The sequence below is a fragment of the Otolemur garnettii genome, unplaced genomic scaffold (assembly GCF_000181295.1).
Source record: "Otolemur garnettii isolate 467f Iridium unplaced genomic scaffold, OtoGar3 scaffold00035, whole genome shotgun sequence".
NCBI classification, from domain to species: Eukaryota; Metazoa; Chordata; class Mammalia; order Primates; family Galagidae; genus Otolemur; species Otolemur garnettii.
Window position 1 is genome coordinate 1,208,716 of NW_003852430.1, and position 18,979 is coordinate 1,227,694.

An 18,979-nucleotide genomic window follows, 5' to 3' on the forward strand; every position below is an offset into this window, starting at 1 on the left:
TGAATGCATTCCCTGAAGGATATGATGAGAGTCAAAAAATGCCACTGGAATCCAATATAAAGCATTTATAAGTGTTTACTTTGTTTTCTGCTCTGTGTGTGAGTAAGTGACTAATAGTAAAACCACTTGGTTGTGGACTGCACCATCTCCTCCTTCTGTGGTGAGAGGTATAGGCAGGGGTTGTACCCACATTAGCAAGTGTCATGCTGTTGTGTGCCTCTGTGCTTTTGCACCTGTGGATCCCTCAGCCTGGAACACTCTACTTCCTTTCTATCTGCTTGCTAGACTCATCCTTCCTGACTCACCTTGGAGCTTTTGCTTCCCAACACTAAAAAGCTAGGCGACCAGAAAGCTTGGAGTCTCTCCTCTGTTTTTTCCATAGCATTCCAGTGTACCTCTATACAGCATTGTAATTATATGTATAAATATATCATCTCAGCTAGATGGAAGAATGAGGATTGCATCATGTTCATCTCCTTATCCTCAGGTCTTAGCATTTGAGTGATGTTTAATAAATATTTTAAGAATAGATGAAATAATTATTAAGAAAATATTGTACATTGAGTAATAGCCACGTGTTCCTCTATCCCAAAACTAAATCTTATTTAGTGTCTTCATGGCATCCTAATAAGATGCTTTCTTTCTGTTCTAAACAATTTGCTGATGCCCTTGTCAGAAACATGGAGGAATCAGGGCTAATTGGATTTGTCCAAAGAGAAAGAGAGAGAGAGATTTAAAGCATCCAGGCCCTATCCTGCTTCAAAGTTTACTGGACTCAGTGTCAATAAAAAATTGGAGCAGTTGGCACAATTCTTTCAGCCCTGATTTAATAAAGGGGTGGAGAGAAGCATGGGAGGATGGGAATCTGCTCAGATGTGAAGGAGCTGATTGGAGAGCCAGGTGTGCCCATTAGTGGCTGTTGAGAGAAGGGCACAGTGCAGCCTGTTTGCTACACTCAGCATCCCCTCCAAGAATCTCAGGTTCCTGGAAGTCTGAGCACACAAAGTCCGACCTCCCTGCCATCCACTCCTGCTGTCCCACTGGTGATGGACTGACTCCAACAGTGCATGGCTGCCTTTAGCAGGTGATCTCTTCTGACATCTAATTTAGAACAACAGAGATTCTTATGTGTTGCTGTTCTGAGCTCAGAGGCATAGGAAAGTCACAATAGTTACAGTTAACTATGTTATGTTATTACCCTCTAATAACCTACAATTAATTATGACCCAGTTGAATTATACTTAGTTAGGTACAGAACACTGAACAGTAACCATTCATTTATGTATTTATTTTATTAATAATATTTTGGGGCCGGGTGCCTAAAAAAACACTATTTTTAAAAATATCAAAAATTATACAAAAATTTCTCTTGAAAATATCATTATGGGGTGGCTTCTGTGGCTCAAGGAGTAGGGCACTGGCTCCATATACCAGGGTTGGTGGGTTCAAACCTGGCCCCAGCCAAAAACTGCAAAAAAAAAAAAATTATATATATATATATCATTATGAATACTCTTTTTTTGCTATATATATACACACACACATTTTTTTCAGTCAGATCTCACTCAGTCACCCTGTCTAGAATGCAGTAATGTCATCATAGCTCACAGCAACCTCAAACTCCTGGGCTCAGGTGATTCTCCTGTCTCAGGCTCCCAAGTAGCTGGGACTACAGGCTCCCCAACACAAAGCCTGGCTAATTTTTCTATTTTTATTAGAGACAGGATCTCATCTTGCTCAGCCTGGTCTCAAAGTGCAGACCGAGATCAAACAATCCTCCTACTTTGGCCTCCCAGAATGCTAGGATTGCAGGCATAAGCCACCATGCCAGCCTGGCATATTTTATTTTTATAAGTTGGATCACACTGCACTATAATCTGTTCTGTTATTAGACAACAGAACCACAGCGTGCATATTTCTCTGTGCCTTCCAGTCTATGTGATTTTTGAAAATGGTATAGTAGTCCATCTCCTACACGAACTCTATTTAATTTGGTCAGTCCTCATTCATCAAACCTCATCACAGATAACCTACCTTATAAGCTCCTGCTGAGACTGCCCACTGGCATTGCCAGGTTTCTTGTATATACATACATATGTACATATGTAATCTTTTGATTTTGAGACAGAGTCTCATTCTGTCACCCTGGGCAGAGTACTGTGGCATCATAACTCACAGCAACCTCGAACTCTAGGCTTCCAGCGATCCTGTTGCCTAGGCCTCCCTGTACTACAAGTACCTGCTACAAAATCCAGCTAGTTTTTCTGTTTTTCTACTTTCTATTTTTTATTGGGATCTTCCTCTTACTCAGGCTGATCTTAAACTCCTGAACTCAGATGATCGACCTGCCTATAAGTGCTAAGATTACAGGTGTGAACTACCATGCCGGGCCCATCGGCAGGATTCTAAGGCTCTGGACAAAACTCCCAGGCTGTCAGGTGACTTTTGGAGCCTCTCCAGGCACATTTGGAGAGAAAGACCCAATAAAGGTGGGTCTTCACAGGTAGAGTAGCTTTCCAGGTCCTCCCTGGATGTCCTTAGGGCTGAAGAATCCCAGGCTGGAGAGGAGGGTAATCAGAGAAATTTTCTTTAATTGGGACAGAGAATGAAGGAGGAGAATTTTACTTTAATTTGAACTATTCAGGATGCTTCTTCACTACCCTAAAATTTCTTGCAATTTGGTCTACTTTAATTTGATTTGACAGTTTCAAAAATTGAGTGATCTACTACATTGCACATTCTGTAATAAAGAGTGAAATTCTGTCATTTCCAGAAACATGGATGGAACGTCCAGTCCCATACTTTTAACCACTATGCAAAGCACCGCTCCTCTTCTCTGCCAAGATAGTGAAGAAATTAATGGCCCTCAGTCCTTCTGTATATGTAAAAAATGAAACAGTAATAACTAGAGGTCATTGTGCTGAGTGAAAGAATCCAAGCAGAGAAAAACATAATTATAGAATCGCATTCTCACTCATGTGGGAGCTTAAACTCTCACAGAGGTAGAAAGCGGAATGTTGGTTACCAGAGGCTGGGAAGGGGAGGGGAAATGAAACAAGGTTGGTTAATGGGTACAAACATACAGCTCGATAGAAGGAATAAGTTCTATTATTTGATAGCACAGTGGGGTGACCATAGTTAACAACAGTAAAGTATATACTTCAAAATATCCAGAAGATAAGATCTGAAATGTTCCCAGCACAAAGAAATGATGGATATCCTAAATACTGTGATTGGTTCATTATGAAACCACATCATGTATATTCCACAAATATGTACCATTATTATGAGTCAACAAAAACTTTTTTAATTTAATAATCATTTTAAAATAGTAATATATGGCAATGTCCTAGGTTCCTGGGCGGTCATTTCATTATTCACCCTGTGGTTTGCATCTGAAACTCTTCAACCGGAAACTAGTCACATCATAGAGTGGGAGATCAGATACGAGATCTCATAACATCAAATACTCTCAGGCTTACTGAAGTCCCAGGAGCAATTTCTGCTTTTGTCTGCATGTGTTAATTGATTTGCTCTCTGAATTATTTATTTTTATTGCTAAGAAATAAACAGGAATAAAAATAAGCTGTGAACAACTCCGATGAAAATCAAATGAGGTACAGTGAGCCTCTATCATTCTACCATTAAATGAGATGAAACAGACACAAATAACAAGAAAAGCATTATTTTTAATCCAACTCAGGAACAGTTCTTTAGCTTCCTATATATGAAATCTTGAAATTAGTATCATGGTTCCTTTCCTCATTTGGCCAGGTGGCACATAGTCTAAATAGAAAAGATCATGGAATGTCAAGGAATGAATAGATTTGGTTTTAGGGTTAAAAAATGTAGATATTCAAGTCTCCCCAAATTCTTCCCATGCAGTCCACTAGAATAGTATATTTTTCTTTAAGTAGAAAGTATTGGACAAAGATCCATTGCCTTTTTACTTGCATTTACCAAGTTCTCATGACGTGATAGACACGAAGCTAATTGTGTGATGTGCATTATTTCATTTAATTCTAGCAATAGCGAGATGAAGTGGGCATGATTATTATTTCCATGTTACAGATGAGGATTCTAAAGCACAGAAAGATTAAGTTACTTTCCAAAGACTCTAAGTGGTGCTACTAGGTCTCAGATTCACAATGGCGTAACGTCCAGTTCCATACTTTTAACCACTATGCAATGCACCGCTCCTCTTCTCTGCCAAGATAGTGACATATGTAAAAAACGAAACAATAATAACGAGAGATTTTAAACAATTCTATTTATTGTATGAGTTTTCACAAGTAGGTCTTGAGGTAGGCCTTCTTTTAGGATAGACCAGTCCAGTATATGTACCAGATGTTTCAGGAAAATGATTTTATCTATATCATATTTCCATTTCTCCATGTTATAATAAGGCTAATAGTTCCTACCCCTTTCCTACTTCACACAAACATATGAATTTTTTTTTTTTTGAGACGGAGCCTCAAGCTATCCCCCTGGGTAGAGTGCCATGGCATCATGCTCACAGCAACCTCCGACTCCTGGGTTCAAGCAAGTCTCCTGCCTCAGCCTCCCAAGTAGCTGGGACTACAGGCGCCCGCTACAACGCCTGGCCATTTTTTGGTTGCAGCCATCATTGTTGTTTGGCGGGCCCGGGCTGGGGATTTGAACCCGCCACCTTAGGTGTATGTGGCTGGCGCCTTAGCCGCTTGAGCCACAGGCGCTGAGCCCAAACATATGAATTTTAATGATAGAATGTCATCACATGTACTCTGAGTTTCTTGGAAAAGGGATGCTATGTAAACACAAAGTAGAAGTTTTATAAAAACAGTGTCAGTGTGGTATGTATCCAACATAAAATAGACAAAATTATTTCCTTACTGATTAGGACAAAAATAGCCCGTTAATCTTGCCTCTCTATTTTTTCATCATTTTTCACATTGCCTGTGTCTGCTGGGCCTTTCCAGAGCAACCTGAAAGGGAAATGGTGTTTGATAGAATATTGATTTGATTAGCAGTTTAGCATCCTCCTTTTTGAGGAAAATACTGCAACATCAAAGAGTTTGCCTGTTTCCAGCTTTTGGGAAAATCTCAGGTCAAAATTCTGTTGCCTGGCGGGGCACAGTGACTCATACCTGTAATCCTAGCATTCTAGTAGGCTGAGGGAGACGATGGCTGAGCTTAGGAGTTTGAGACCAACTTGAGCAAGAGCAAGACCCTGTCTGTATTAAAAATAGAAAAAAAATGTACCTGAGCATGGTGGCAGGTACCTGTAGCCCCAGCTACTCAGGAGGCTGAGGCAGGAGGATCACTCCAGCCCAGGAGTCTGAGTTGCTGTGAGCTGTGGTGATGCCAGTGCTCTCCAGCTGGGATGAAAAAGTGAAACTCTGTCTCAAAAAAAAAAAAAAAAAAATTCTGTTGCCAGATGGCAGTATTATGTGAAGGAAAGTTCGCTGTGAATGTCGCTATACCAAAGGCCATCCTGACTGTCTTTTATAAGGGATCTAACAGAATTTTATTGTGATTCAGAAATAGTAAGGTCACGCTAGGAAAAACCTTTTTTCCCCCAGAATTACCAAACATCACTTCTGCTGCTCAAATTGAAGTCGGCCAGTACCTCACAATAGAAAATGGAAGAAACTAGTGTGAGACCCAAGATAATTTTAAAAGGCATGGAGAGTGAAAAACCACCATTCTTATCTAGTGGCTCTGGACAGCATCGCTTATAAACAGAACCCTCTTGTGCACAGATAACAATGCCTTACACGGTTAATTTTACATGCACATTCACATCTGTCCTTTAGACAAAAAGCAAGAAGAAAGGGACATTTGCCATTGCAGAAAGGATTAGAGGATTTGTTAGTCTGTTAGTCTCCTTTTAAGACTTCCCCATTCCACACATGAAGTCTCAGGAGAAGAAAACAGAGAGTAACCAGCAATGCATTTCACAGGCTCATCAGCTCCCACCCCACAGCTCACTTTAGCTGGATGGCGACTATGAGTGCATCTTCTGATTTGCTGACCTGTAATTTTGTTTCTAGAGTGGCTCAAAGCAGAAGGATTTTTACCTTCTCTCAATCACTTGTTTTACAATTGTGAGCTGGCTGAAAAAGGAATGTCTGTTACTATTTACCCCTCAAGTGTTTGAACATGTGGGAGGGCTCCCCGCCATGTTTTGGGGGGGTGGGGCGCAAAGCTGCCAAAGGCTGCCTGTGACATTTCCACTGCTATCTATGTGTGCGGGGTTGTGATTCTATGGGGAGAGCAGTGACCCTGAAGACAGGATCCTGGGCCCTTTTTCTGGGTCTGACCCTGCTTCAAACCTGCCATGTAACTGCTCAGAGGCTAAACGTCTTCGTTTATGGAAATGAAATATGCTAGATGAGCTTTTTTTTTTTTCTTTTGCTTCACTGTGTTTTGCTGCAGATAGTTAAAATAATGTTTAACTGTTTTGAAAAGTAAAAACATTGTACAAAACGTGAGATGTTGTTGGATATGTCACTCAGAGTGGTATAAGAGAAAAGTACTGGGAATCAACAGATCAGAATAAAGCCTGATTGTCTCAGAAAATCTGACGGTAATTTAGGTGCCGGTCATCTCCCCAGGATCTCATTGCTTTCTCTTTTCTCCAGATAATGAAGACAACTTTTTAACAGCAAAGCCAATTCCATATGTTAATTGATGGCCCTATTTCTTCTTTTTAATGGTAAAAATACAAGAGCATTTGGGGGGTGATAGAGCAAGTCGGGAGGTGGACTCCCCCTTGGCACCCCCCCCCTTGTATGTGCGGGTCATTGCACCTAGGACCCACGACAGTGCTGTGGGTTGAGGATGGAGGAGTGGAGAGTGTTCCTGGGCACGACAGGGTAAGATGTGTTTGAGTGATGTGAAGCCACGTGAGAGGCGCGGGTCATGTACCGTGCATCTCAGGGGTGTGAAAGCCAGTGTCTGTCTGCAATGGCCTTCGTGGTATGTCATCACGTGATCTAACTGCATGGGCACGACCCTGCAAGTCCACGTGAGGGTGGTGGGAGAAAGAAGGCCAGGATTTGAATCAGTCTTAACATCTCAGGAGAAGTTTGTTGTTTTTCTCCCCTTCCCGAGGGACATGGGGAATGGCCCCTGGGGGTGGGTTCTTGGAAAGAATCTGAGGGCGGTTAGTTAACGCGTCTCTTCCTTATCTTTCTCAAACTCTCGGGGTTTGGGCGGTGGAAAGGGGGCTCTGAGGGTCTGAGTCCCGGGTGGAAGGAAGCGGCGTCAGTCAACTTCCTCGGCTGCGGCGGCGCGGGCGGCCGCGGTGTGCGCGCGGGTCTGCGCATCCCGCCCCCGGGCCGGGAAGGGGCGGAGCCGGGCGTCCCCGGCCACCGGCGGTGTCCTCCCCCCGGCCGCTCCCCCGCGCAGAGCTCGCCGCGATCGCAGCGCCCGCGGGAAGCTCCTCGCCGGGAACCGGAGCCGCCAGTGCGGGCCGGGCCGGGCTGGGCTGCGCGCAAGAGCTCGACCGCCGCCCCTACCGGTGAGTCCGCGGCGGGAGGCGCGGAGTGGGTCGACCTGGGGTTCAGGACCGCGATGGTGGGGAACCCCGGGGCCCGAGCTTGGGAGGCGGGGATGGCAGTATCGCGACGGCGGGGAGCCCCAGTATCCCAGCCCGGAGAAGAAGTCTGGAAGCGCAGTGTTGGGAAACACGAGCCCTATCGGGGTTAGGGCCCTGATATTGGGGAGCAGCAGAACCCGCGCCCGGAAGGAGGACGGTGGGTTAGGACCGTGATGTTAGGGAGCCTTGCAGCCCTGAAGGGCTGGGGGCGGGGATGTTGGAGATCTCCAGCGTCCCAGCCTAGAGAGCTGAGCGGAGGGTGTTATGACCGCGATATCTGGGGGCCGAGCCCCGAGGGCAGGAGGCCAGGATCGCGACTTGAGGGCGTCCGGTCCACATTCTTGGGTCGCCCTCCGTAGGACAGAGGGGAACGGAACCCAGGAGCAGAAAGCAAAGGGCAGGAAGCCGGGGGTGAAAGGGGGAGCCCGAAAGAGGAGCCCGGGATTAGGGTGGGGCGAGGCGTGTGGCTTCTCCAGGAAGGACTGAGGGGCCTTCTCTGAGACTGGGGGCGGGTGCGGAGACGGCGATGTAGTGGAGAACCGTGGATGGGTGGGGAAAGCGGGTTAAAAGACAGGGGAGAAGGAGCTGTTGGAGGAGATGGGAACTCGGAGACAGAGGAGGGGCTTCCAAGACGCCAGGTGGGGCAGGGACAGGGGGACCAAGTCAGCCAGGTGGACGCAGTGCCCTCAATGGATTAGGGGCGTGGACGCCTGGGAAAGAGCAAGACCAGGCAACTCCTGTCGGGGGCAGATGAGGACTCCGCGCTTGGTACGCCCAGGGACTCTTGGGAACCTGAGGTGCACCTCGCAGACACCTCGCAGACACCTCTTACGGGGATCTGGAAGCAGCCAGGGCAGCTCCCCACGCACCTGCGGGCGCTACAGGCACCAAGGGACTCCTTGATTCTGTACTCGGTGAGTACAGAATGAGAGGCTATTTCTGAGTCAAAAGCGAGGAAAATCGGCAAAACAGATACACACAAAACGCCCACCAATACGCTGCATTGCACAGTGGAGTAAACATAAAGAGTATTGTACAATTTGGGATTGTGTCAATGAGGGAGGGATCCGTTTATTGAAGTTAAGAGGAGGTCTGTGCGTGAAAGGTGGACTCCCCTTGACTGCCCTGTTGAGATTATGCACAGTCTGTCCCCACCCTTGAACTGCTGCACTCTTGGTCAGGTCAGCTGGCAGGGAGCCAGACTACATAGGATCTCAGTGGATGGGTATCCAAGTGTGTATCTAAAAACAAATAAATGACCAAGGCATGGCTGTTCCCTCCTCGTTGTTTGTCCTGGGTGCATGACTCCCGTCAATTAGTTAAATACTGTTGACTATTTTACATTAATTTATCCAGGATTGTTAATTATGTGTGGTAATTAGTTTAATTATTTGGTGTAACAGCTAACAGAGGAAGACCCAAGGCCTGGGAATCCTAGTAAGTGGATTTCTCCATTGGAAGATAACTGGGGTTTGGGGAGTGGGAGAAAATGCCCTCTCCCCTCTTTCCATCAGGTTGCCCACTTAGGTCCATCTTCTGACACACTGAGATTTAAGCTTCCTAGGAAAACAAGGACTATTTTGGTACCTAGCATTTGTTGAATCATTTTTTTTTTCCCTTCATGAGAAGAAAATCTCTTCAATAATTATGCAAGATTAATGGACAAGCAGTTTATGCATTTCCCAAGTATCATTTCCGGACAAGCTTTTATTCATTGAGGGGGGGTGTATACTTTACTGAGTGGTGAGAACCTTGCACCAAAATCTGCATTATCATTATTACAGCATATTTCTTCACTTGGACATAAAGCTAGCTGATGCTTCCAATTCTTTATCCAAATGCTAAAATAAATATGCCAGTATTGATAGATTCAAATGAGTGTTTCTCTCCTTCAGAAGGCTTCTCCTGGCAAGCCGTGTACTGATTCTAGTGGTTGCTGAGAATAATTTTGGAGTGCCTGCTTTGGAGTTGCCTTCAAAGTTTGCAACACATTTACTGAATTGCCTCGGTGATGGCAAAACTTCCTCAGCTGGGAAAGAATCAAATACCTAGGGGCCAACTTGGGTTTCTCAGGTGGGGAATGGAGGTGGTGATGTGAAGTATGTCCATGAAAGGCGTGAAAATTCTCTTGGAAGGACTGGCAGTTCTAAGAGGGTATCCAGAAAAGGTAAAAGAGAGATAAGTGGATCTCTCAACAGTGTTCTTCTCTTTTTCTTTTTCTTTTTCTTTTCTTTTCCTTTCCTTCCCTTCTTTTCTTTTTTCTTCCTCACTTTGTTGCAGAGGTTAGAGTGCCATGGCATCAGCCTCGCTCACTGCAATTTCAGACTCCTGGGTTTAACCGATCCTCCTGCCTCAGCCTCCCGAGTAGCTGGAACTATGGGCACCCACCATACCACATGGCTCATTTTTCTATTTTTTGTAAGGACAGGCTTTGACTCTTGTTCAGGCTCGTTTTGAACTCCTGAGCTCCAGGGATTTTTTTTTGTTTTGGCCTCCTACTAGAGTCCTGGGATTACAAGTGTGAGCCATGGCCCCTGGCCTCTCAACTGGGTTCTTAATTTTGAGGTGGATTCATTCTTTGGGGATTAGATCCCAGTATCCATTCAGAGGCTATAAAAGGAGACAAGTGCTATAAAAGTGCTTAGTGAGTCATTTAGTGTATGTGTTTAGGATTGGAACGTAATTGCAGTTGGTCCTTGAACAACTCATGGGCTAGGGGAAAATTCAAGTATAATTTTTATTTTACTTTTTCATTGTCTATTTGTTTTTTCTTCAAGAAAGTTTATTTCAGTATATTATGGAGTTACATATGTTTTAGCTACAGTTTGCTTTTATACATTTTAAGTAAGAGTTACAGGTGTGCTATTCATCCAGGAAGTGTGCAGTATACCCATGCATTGTACCTGGTGGGTGGGGATTTACCCTCCCCCTTCTTCCCTTCACCCCTACTTGAACTTTGCTGAGTTTTGCTTCCCTATGAGCACATAGGCGTTGATCATCTAGTTCTGACTTGGTATTAAATATGTGTGGTGTTTGTTTTTCCATTCTTGTGATATTTCACTTAGGAGAATGGTCTTCAGTTCCATTCAGGTTGTTACAGAAGATATTAGGTCACCAATTTTATGGCTGAATAGTGTTCCATGCTATACATACACCACATTTTATTAATCCATTCATGTATTGATGGGCACTTGGGTTGTTTCCATGTCTTTGAGATTGTGCCTTGTTCTTGGCCAGGGCTGGGTTTGAACCCACCACCTCCGGCATATGGGACTGGCGCCCTACCCTTTTGAGCCACAGGCACCGCCCTCTTTGAGATTGTGAATTGTGCTGCTGTGAACATTCACTTGCTGTGAGCAAGTGTCTTTATTACAAAATGTATAATTGACTTTATTTTATTAAGATGCAGGGTCTTGTTCTGTCACCTAGGTTAAAGTGCAGTGGCATGATCATAGCTCACTGCAGCCTCCAAGTCCTGGCTTCCAGTGATCCACTTGCTTCAGCCTCCTGAGTAGCTAGGACAACAGGTGCACATCACTATGCCTGACTAATTTTTTTTTTTTTTTGAGACAGAGCCTGACTATGTCACCCTTGGTAGAGTGCCATGGTGTCACAGCTCACAGCAACCTCCAACTCTTGGACTTAAGTGATTCTCTTGCCTCAGCCTCCCAAGTAGCTGGGATGACAGGCGCTTACCACAATGCCTGGCTATTTTTTTGTTGCAGTTGTTTAGCTGGCCTGGGCCAGGTTCAAACCTGCCACCCTCCATGTATGTGGCTGGCGCCATAACCACCAAGCCTGCCTAATTTTTTAAAATATTTTTATAGAGCCCGACAACTGTGTTGTCCAGGCTGGTCTCAAACTTCTTGCCTCAAGTGATCCTTCCACCTCATCCTCCTAAAAGTCCTGGGATTACAGACATAAGCTACCATGCCAGGCCTCAAGTGTAACTTTTGACTCCCCAAAAGTGGTATTAACTACTGTACTTTGAAGTACAGAGTACATTTTGGTGTTTATGTTCTGGTATGTGTATCAAATAATTGGTCCTATTACTTTATTATTATAGCTTATAGCAGGCGTCGGCAAACTATGGCCCACAGGCCACATGTGACCCACCTAGGACATTTATCCGGCTTGCTGGGTGTTTTTGCCACCACTGCCTGTCCTGCTTAGCAGCCGACTCATCCCGGGGCCCGCAGTCCAGCCCTCCAATGGTCTGAGGGACAGTGAATTGGCCCCCTGTTTAAAAAGTTTGAGGACCCCTGCTCAATACAGTCTAGCTACTTTGGTTAAGATTATTTATTGATAGTTTCATATTAAAATTCCTTTGAAGCTTTGTGGAAATCTATCATATCTCAGGTAATGATATTCTCTTCAGCTGGGCTTTTTGCAAACTGTGTCAATGAGAACATTTCGTTTTTTGCTGTCCTGGCTTCTGAGGAGTTTTTAAAGGGTGACCTTACAAGCAACCATGATGAGCTATTTTCTTTTGAATTTGTATTTTTTGAAAAATGAACATTCTTGTTACAGTTGTACGTTAGGTATAGGAGATTGGTGTGCTAGTGAAAATCGGAAGGAAAAAAGAGTTTAAAAGCCTCTCCTGTAACTTTGTTTCCTGGATCCAATAAAAATATTATTCTAATGAAATAGCTACAGTTCTCTTGGCATGTATTGAAAGGGATGATTCTGGTAAACAGTCCTTTTCAGCTCAAACATGAGTTTTGCTCTGTTTAGTTTTTTAACTTATAGGGAAGATTAGCCTGGTACTAAGTTCTTAGGTCTACTATAAATATCGACATTAATTTTCTTCAAATTTATAAATTTGGGCCAGGTGCAGTAGCTCACGCCTGTTATCCTAGCACTTTAAGAGGCTCAGGCTGGAGGATTGCTTGAGGCCAGGAGTTCGAGACCAGCCTGGGCAATAGCAAGACTCTGTCTCTACCAAAAAATTAAAAAATTAGCTAGGTGTGGTGGCACGTGCCTGTTGTCCCAGCTACTTACTTGGGAGGCTAAGGCAAGAGGATCATTTGAACCCAGAACTTTGAAGGCTGCAGTAAGCTAGGATTGCACCTCTGCACTCTAGCCTGGGTGACAAAGCTAGACCTGGTCTCAACCAAAAAAAGTATACATTTAATATATATGAATTAGGAAGATAGGAAAATAATTTTATCTTAATTTTTATCACATGATTAAGGATTGCTATGAAAAAATGTTAATGTTTCATGAAAGGTTATACATTTAGGGGAGCCCACCAAATATGGTTCTGCCTTAGTGAGAGTTTATTCTAATGGCTTATGGGGCTAAGGATCAATGTGGATTTCACTAGATGTTCTTTTCCCTCAGTTTCTTGGAGAAGGCAAAATAGGTGGATCTCTCAATAGTTGTCTTGCTTTTGAGGTGGATTCCTTCTTTCAGGATTAGATCCCAAGACGTATTCAGAGACTTGAAAGGAGGTAAGTGCTATAAAAATACTTAGTGGGTTACACAGTGGTAAATAACTGTAGGTAGGATGGTATTATTGTTGCACCATACTTCCTGGAGTCTTGTATTTGGTTCTTATTCTCTTTTCTAAGGAGTGATTGATTTATCAGGGAAGTATCAGGAAACAATATATTATGCATGGTGGCTTAAGCTAGAGCAGTAGTTCTTAATGGGGAGGAGGTATGAATTTGCTTCCTCTTCTCTAAGGAATAACCTTTGACAACATCTGGAGATATTTTTGATAACAGGGAGGGGAAGGATGATCTTGGCATCCCAGGATGCTAGCCATCCTGAATGCACAGCACAGGTTTTCACAACAAAGAATTGGAGGTATCTGGTTCAAAACAGTAGTAGTAGCCTGGGTGTGGTGGCTCATGCCTATAATCCCAGCATTTTGGAAGGCTAAGGCAGGAGCATCACATGAGACCAAGAGTTTAAGACCAGCCTGGTAAAAATAGAGATCCCATCTCTACAAAACAATTTTTTTTTATAAATTAGCTAGGTGTGGGGGAACACACCTGAGGTCAAAGCTACATGGAGGCTGAGGCAGGAGAACTGCTTGAGGCCAGGACTCCAATGCCGCAGTAAGGTAGGATTGCCACTGCACTCCAAACAGGGCAGTAGAGTGAGGCTACTAAGGCAGTAGAGAGAGACTCTGCCTCTAAGTCAGTAGTGCTGAGAACCCCTGGACTGCAGTGTGGGATCTCAAATACTTAGATATTCGAAATTCAGTTTGATTAAGCTTTTATTTTGGTGATGAGTGAGTGTGGACTTGCAGTGTAAAACCATTTTTCTTCTAATGTGTTGCAGTCAAAAAAAATTTTTAAATATTATTTTAGAGCCTGTGAGGTATTTATTATCAATTCATTTACCTTGTTCAGTATTTCTGCGGGATAAACCTTCAGTAACACCTTGGCACCATCATTTTTAACTGTATCACCAGACTGTGTCACTTAACCTGAGTATCTATAAATGTCTCTTCTACCTAAAGAGAGATTGTGGGATTAAATGAGATAGTGTGTATCAAATGCTTAGCACTCAGAAGATACCCAATAAGTGGTAGGTTTTAGTATCATGACTAGTTATGAGATCTGGGTCAAAATCTAGACTGTGCTTCAGACAGATGCAGCTTTGGTTGTTTTAAACCATTATATCCAAAAAGAATCCAGATTTCTCCATCCCATTATGTGCCCAAGGACAGGACAGGGACACAAACTATGGCCTTCAGTGTCCCCGGTTCCTTTGGCATCCCAGCCTGGGTTCTGCCAGACACTAAGTAGGGTGCAGCTCATGTCAGGTGAGCCAGTGGAAGTAGAACACCCCTCCAGATTTCTCTCATGTACGGGAAGGATGGGTTGAGATTAGAGGAACTTCGTGTTCTTTGTGGCCTGCTCTGGAGGGAGGAGCTAGCTGGCCCGGAAGCCCCCTCAGACTGAGCAACTAAGCGTGGCTTCCAGGTTCCGGAGGCTCCTCTCAGACCCCTGTCTACACATAACCTTGCTCTGATGTGTGAGAGCAGGCAGGGAGGTCTAGCAGCCTCCCTTTGCTTTTCCTCAGCCCCTTTTATGCAGACAGAGGGTTGACTTCTTTCATTTTTACAGAACACTCCAAATCCACTCTAGTTTTTTATCTGCATGGGGTCACCTGGCCACTTCCTTCCTTTCTGTGCGTTTCCCTCATGCATGCACCCACACACACTGGGGCTGCATCAGTGAGTTTGCATCTCACAGTTACAAGCACATCTTCAACTGGGTGGGAGTGAGACCAATTCTGGGCACACGAGTCTTTAGCAGACAGGGATATAAATAACAATGACTTTTTAACTGTGAGTTAGAAACCATTAGGATTGTGGTTCTCATTCCTGGCTGTAGGATAGAATCATCTGTCTGAGAATACTGCTGCCCTGGAGAGTGAGTAGGGCCTGGGTATCAGGTTTTTTAAATGCTCCTTAGATGCCCATCTAGAGGTGAGGGTTAAGGACTGCTGACGGCCTTGTGAAAATTAATGACCTGCATTTTTAAAAGAGGAAAAAAAGGAGAGAAAAAAAGAAAACTGAATTTAAAATATCTAAGTATCATAAGTATTGTTAGATTGAGCCTTTATTTTCATGATGAATGAGCGTGGACTTGCAGTGTAAAACAATTTTTCTTCTAATGGGTTGCAGTTGAAGAAGTTTTTAAAAACATTGTTTCAGAGCCTTACAGGTGTTTAGTATCAACTCATTTACCTTGTTCAGTATTTCTGCTGGACTGTTTTCAAAGTGCTTTTACATACCATATCACATATGACTTTCGCTGCCATCCTGTGAGGCGTGGAGAGCAGATATATTATATTGATTTGTTTTTTCAGATGAAGGCTGTACAACTTGGAGTTAGAGAGGGTAAGAAGTTTGTTGAAGTCACAGAGACTTCAGGCAAAAACAGGGACTCAAACCCAAGGGCTCTAAGTACAGCTTACAGCTTTCTGCTGCTTCTGATTTAGCAGATTCCATGAGAAGAAAGGGAACTGCACGTGGGCAGTGAGTCTACGTTCAGCACTGGAAATGTCTAACTATTGACTGGACACTGGCCAGTGTCAGCGAGAGTATTACCCTGCCTCGTTTAATTCTCAGAACAGTCCCGTGAGGTTGGTGCTACTGATGGTCTCATTTCACAGATGAGGAGGCTGCGGTACAGAAAGGTGGACTTAAGTCCAGATTCTTTATTTGTGCCCTCTACTGCCCCAGCACAGTCTGTCGGCATCTCTCTGCCTTCTAGCCTCCTGTCTCTTCAGGCAGTTAAGGGAGAAGTGGAATGGCTCTAGTACCTGTGACTTTCACTCTGTTTTCCTTGTGTGTGTGACTGGAACCCTTGGCCCCACAGTGAGTGAGGAAGGAAGGCCCTCTGCTGTCCCGAAATTCTCTAGGGAACCTTGTCCAGGCTATCTGTGACACCTATACAGTGACTTCCTGAAATCCGTGGTGTAGCTTAGGTAGTCTTGGCTGAGAAGGAATCCAAACCCTAACCCCTATGAAGTAAGATCTTAATGGACTTCCAGTGATCTGGGGATACCTTGTTCATTCATTCGTTCATTAGCTATGAAGGGCCTAGCAGGTGCCAGGATCTGTGCCAAACACTGGGGATAGAATGAGGAACAAAAGAGCAATCCCTGCCTTTATGGAGTTTATAGTTAGTTTTAGAGATGACTCTTGGCTTCCAAGATGGGTAGAGAAGGTAATTATCATGGTTTTCTAATGCCTGTGCACAGGGCTAAAATCACCAGGCCAAACCAAGGCTCAGGCCACATGTAAATACAAAAGCCCTGGTTACTTACCTACTCAGAAGCTTAGAATGAAAGAATTAGGCTTCATGTTACCTCATATGACATCCAGAAATTACACTGCCCCGAAGGTGGGTAAACTGCTCTCTGTACTATGTCACCTGAGTTGGATGATCAGGTTGAGTTAAGCTTTGGGCGTAGGGAAGACTTTTCTGCACGTCTGGGAGTATACAAGCTTCCAAACTTTCTAGGTAGCTAATAAATTATCCCTGTTTTGCTGTGTGGGAAAGCTTCAGTACCATATCAAAGCAATATTTTTTGAATGAGTGAATTCAAAATAATTATGGTGAATGTTAATAAAACATAGGTCATGGGCAACTTTATGATTTTGAGAAGATGCAAGGCTAGCTCCCCTGCCCTTTCCAGGCTGACCTGACTCCTGACGTTAATCAATCCCCCATTCCTAGGGCTGTAAGAATTTAAGAGAGATGAGAACTGGGATTGTTGCTATAAGAAATTTGTATTGATCTTGAGACACAGCTAACAGTGACATTTATCCTTCTAGGTTGATGTAGTCTGAGATTTAAAAAAAAAAAGCAAAGAAGAAAAATAAAGTCTCTTTTCTTAAAGAATAGACACTTTGGAGCTTATCATCAATACCTTAAAACTAGGTATTTGCCCTGCCCTTAACACTTGCTCTTTTGAGTCCAAGAGAATTTCCAAGGAGTTCAAGATAAGTCTTGACCTCCTTGTTCAAGACTTCCTCTAGTTAGGAAACTAGAGGAGGGCTACACTTTCCCAAATCAGTTGTGGATGGGAATAAAATGCACAAACTTTGCTGAATATTGCCCAGAGATCATAATTTTATGAGAAAATTTTTGGTATTATAATTATTTTTGTTAGTGAAAAAAACTTTCTTCTTAGACTCATTCTAAGGAGAATTACTGAAGCTGTATAAGAAGAAAAGGGAGGATAATGTATAGTCAGTGGGAGAGTGCAATAGCTCTCAACTTAGAAAGTTTATATTCTCTCAGTGAATTCATTCCAGAAATCCCATCTTCACTTTTCAATTCCTGTGCTACAGCAAGATTAAGGCATTAATTAATATCATTCCCTTGCATCGCCAGGGACCCTGAGCACTTTAGAAAATAAAATTAGTTTCAGACTAACAGTAAATTGCCTGTAGTAATAAAATGTCACCCAGACAGATTCAAGAATGTCATTGAAACTGGGTGGCATTCAGGAAAGTAGAAACTGATTCATCAAATCTCAGTTTGGTGAAGAGGTTCAGGCTAATTCATGAAGCACTATAATTGGGCACTTCTTGGATTGCATGGATTTTTTCCGCCCATCTTTAAAATATCCTAAATGATGACTTGTTTAAGACTTTCATCCCTAGAAGTATTGGCACCTCCTGAGATACCATCATCAATTTGCAGGGTCTCTAACAATATTTTTGTCTCACCTGGAATGTTGATATTTTAGATCTCTGCAGCTGGAGTGTCGCTCTAACACAGAGGGACACTTGGGGAGAAGAGAGGAGAGAAAGAAGGTATTGTTAGGGTGTAAAGGGAATCAGGTCAGGGCAGCCATGGTGAGGTTCAAATAGGAACTCTGTGAGCCCATCTATAGGGATATTTTTGCTACTTTGCCTAACTCTGTGCTAGGTACTTTGAGGGATATAAGAGAAACATAAAGCATGGTTTTTGGTTTTGAGTCTTTTTTTTTTAACGCTTAAGAAATCTGTAATATATTTGGAACATCCAAATTTTTTTTTCCATGAAAGAGAAAGAAAACTCTGGACCATTTATGAGCGTATGTTGGACTGTGAAGCACCACTCAGTGTAGGACAGGGTGAAGTCAGCCTGAGCTCTTGTAGTTTGAGTGTAATCCAGGAGAAACAACCAGAATGAGGTTTGGAAAGAGGGATAACATTTAAATGAGGAAGGGGAGCATTTCTGATGGACGACCTAGGTTCAGCAACAGCACAGAGGCAAAAATCAGAATGGTATTATATGGTACATAAGGCCCTGGGGAAATCTGCTTCATTTTTCTTCATATCACTTGGTACCACTTCACATACTCTGTGTGTATTTGTTTATACTCTTGCCTTCTGCACTGGTTACGGGCATGAGCAGCATAAGGAATACTCAAGTAGGATCTCAGATCTAGATTCCCTTGTGCACTGGGTATTTGGAGAAAAGAAAAGGAAATTAAAACCTTTATTAAACAATATTTTTAAAAGGCCTACTAACTATACATGTGGCACAGTTCTAGATGTTAGAGATACAGAGATGAGCAAGATCCTTGCCTTCATGCAACATAGATTGTCGGGGGGGGGAGCGACAGACAGTAAACAAGTAAATCAGGAAATACATATAGTAGAACCTCTGTAAGTTGACCACCCAAGGGACTGTAATAAACTGATCAACATATGGAGGTGGTCAACATAAGGAACTGGGCCTTCTGTACTGATACATGTGGTGCATGTCCAGTCTATGAAAGGTCAACTTAATGGTGGTCAAAGTAGGGAGGTGGTCAACTATGGGTTCTACTATATATAATTTTAGGTAGTGAAAAATGTTATAAATCAGGATAAGAGGAAAGAGAGTGCTGGTTTTAGGTTAGGTAAGGATAAGATAAAGATTTTAGATTACC

General features: G+C 43.4%; 1 protein-coding gene across 1 annotated transcript in view; it reads left to right on the top strand.

Annotated features, from left to right (window-relative positions):
* The first annotated feature begins 7,460 nt into the window (after positions 1 to 7,460).
* PAQR8 (progestin and adipoQ receptor family member 8) overlaps positions 7,461 to 18,979 on the top strand; it is a 42,519-nt gene continuing 31,000 nt past the window's right edge. Inside the window, exon 1 of the mRNA XM_003789641.3 lies at positions 7,461 to 7,504. The gene's annotated coding sequence lies outside the window, so the exon portion shown is untranslated. The remainder of the gene's footprint in view (positions 7,505 to 18,979) is intronic.